Raw genomic sequence first — 3108 nt, 5'->3', positions numbered from 1 at the left:
TCTCAGTTTTTTCAGATTTCTATTTCTGATTTTTCTCAATCCCTCTCTCTGTGTATCTCTTAATGTCTATATCTGTGTGTATTAAAATCTGGGTCCTTCAATCAGTCCCAATCACTTCTATCTTATATAGGTCTGCCCCTTTTCTTTTCAGTGCTGCCTCGACCCCCTTCTTCTTTTAAAAACTAGAAAATCATATCCAAAATCTGCTTTTAACTACTTAAAATCCCATTACAAATCTTTTTCCTGATTTTCAGTACTCCCATTACCCTTTGTTTCCCATTACTACATTAAATAAGAGCCATTAACACTCCACTATCAGCACACCACTACCCTCACTGTTTCATTCCCAATAGTACCCCTGAAAGCCTACTGTTATTACTGCCCTCAAAGAAATCAGAATCTGATATAAAACAGATTTTAAAATCTGTTCAAACTCGATTATATTTCTGAATTAAACAGCTATAACCAATCCTATCAACCTCCTAACACAGTTGTATCTAACCAACCCTTGTAAACTTGAATTCAAACCCAACCTCACAATAACATTACACTGAATTCAGCATAACAATTTAAACTGAATTTCAACATTGAACTAAGATCCAAACAAATACAGGAGCATTGTCAATATACTGACAATGCCCTGAAACTTAATGTTCAGAAATCAACACATACACAACATCCTTTTGATGAACTTATTGAACTATAAACAAGGATGATTTAATTGACGAGTATTAATCAAACTGATTATCTACAACATTTGCCAACAATCAATTTATAAACCGATAAACAGATCATTTCAAACAGCATTTTCAGAAACAGGATTTTATAATATAACTAATCGACTAACTTAATCGAGTCGATTACACACATTGTAAACAAACATAACCAATAGAAACAATTCACTTATTTGATCAAATAGACTGGTATGAGACAGAATCATAGAATTAAATAAACAAAAATATGAAAAATTACACAGGTTACTGAAACAAACAACAATACATGTAGGAAACAAAACAAAAAATAGGAAAAAATACCTCTGAATCTTTAAATTTACACGGACTCAGACTCAATTTGGATTCGAACTTTTGAAATCAAACAGACCTTAGTCGAAGTATTTTCAACTGAAAATACTTCGACTAAGGTCGATTAGACCCCAATCTTCTATATAATTTGGGCAGAATCCAAAAATTTGGTGTTTCTAGGGTTCTTAAAGGTTCGATTTGGGTCTCAACCATTTCTGGTCAGATTCGAAGGGAACCAAAGATGACACAAGGGTGAGGGAGGCCTAGGGGTCATTTAGTGTCAGTTTGGAACGAAACTGGGTGAGTTCATGTTTGGCTCGAACCTTCAAAAGAAGATTCGAAGAGCTCTGAGGTGATTCGAGCCAAACAAACACCAGATCCATAGCTAGGGTAGTTAGGGGAAGCTACGGTGTTTATTTGGAGGCCATTGGAGAAGATAAGGTTTTCAGGCCAACCTTCGATTTAAGATTTGAAGAGTTGGGGCCTGATTCGAAGGAAACTGACACCAGATCTGTAAAGAGGGGGTTGTGAGGAGTCGAGGGTGTTCATGTGGTGACTGGCGGCGTTGTTGCCGCCGGGTTTCAGGCGATGGAGAGTTAAGGCGGCTAGGGTTAGGGGTGTGATTTAAGAGAGGATGATGAACAATAGAGAAGGGGGGTGTTTAGTTAGGGGGCGGGGTAGGGATTTGGATTTATATAGGGATGGGGTGGATTGATAATGACCGTCGGATTAGCCGAGATCAAAGGCCTGGATTAATTCACTTAACCAAACGATGTCGTTTGGTTTAAGTTGGGGGGACGGGTTGAACTGGGGCAATGGGTCGGGTAAGGGTTACGGGTAAGGGGTGTGAGATCTCAGCCGTTGGGTGGGTTTGATCCAACGGTCCTTGATAAAATGTGACCAAACGTTGTCGTTTGGTTTGGTCGAATTGGATCGGACAGGGGTATTTGGATTGGGCTGTGGGGAAGTGATTTTGTTTGGGCCTGATTTTGTTTAAGATTTTGGCCCAGATCCGTTTTGCCCATTTAATTAACTCTTTTCAATTTCCAATTTTATTCTTTAAATTCCTATTTTAATTATAAAAACAAAAATTAACTTTACAAGACATTAATCACCCTTTAACAACTATTAACACATAGACAAAACATTAATCACACAGTGAAACATTTAAAATAGAATAAATGCATATTTTTGGGATTTTATTTTTTAATCAAATATTAAATGCATAATTAAATCCTAGATATGCATGAAACATGTATTTTATTTTATCTTTCATTTTAACTAAAATAAAGTAAACATTTACGGTCATAATACAAATAATTAACAAATGTCACACAAATTCTAAAAATTGCATACTAAGAGAAATTTGTTTTATTTTTTGACTTATTTTGGAGTTGTTTTCGTGAGGCAAAAATCACGTGCTCACAGTTGCCCCTCTTTGTACGGAAACTTGAAGAGTTTTCGTGCAAAGATAAAGTGAGCTGATACGAGCGATTTTTGCCTGTTCGAATACTCTGTGGGAAGCATTTTTTGAAAGATTTGACCGAACCTCTGCTTCAAAGGTTTCCTACATATCCTTGGCTATAAAGGAATCAGGTCAATGTAGTTCGGGAAGTTTTGGGTAGTTGGGACTACCGTGGGACTGTGATGTTACTGCTGTTTTGTGATGCTTTTACTGCTTGCTGACCTCCTTATTACAGCTTGCTTCAAAGGTAAAACAAAAGCTAAACTAGACTATGGTATATGAATTACAGAATCTTATCTAGATCAAGCCCTTGCGTTTCTTGTTGTCTTGATGTCTTGGTGACTTTTGGGCATCTTTTGCTTCTGACTTGTTCCGCATTTCCTTTCATTGTGCCTCGTATTTCCTTTATTTGTTTGGGACTCTTGTTGTTTCTTGCTGGGGATTTGGTTGGACTCCTCTGCTTTATTGACTTTACGTGTGCTCCTTTCTCACATGGGCGGGCTTTTGACTTCAACCCGTAATGTCAAACTACATTGCCATTTTGTTCTTCAGATGGGCGCCTGACTGCTGATCCTTCAATTGTATTCCCTTATTCTCCAGGTGGACGCCTGATTGCCTCTT

The sequence above is a fragment of the Nicotiana sylvestris genome, chromosome 1 (assembly GCF_000393655.2).
Source record: "Nicotiana sylvestris chromosome 1, ASM39365v2, whole genome shotgun sequence".
In the NCBI taxonomy this organism is placed as follows: domain Eukaryota; kingdom Viridiplantae; phylum Streptophyta; class Magnoliopsida; order Solanales; family Solanaceae; genus Nicotiana; species Nicotiana sylvestris.
The sequence above is the reverse complement of the archived record's forward strand: the minus strand, read 5'-3'. Positions refer to the sequence as shown.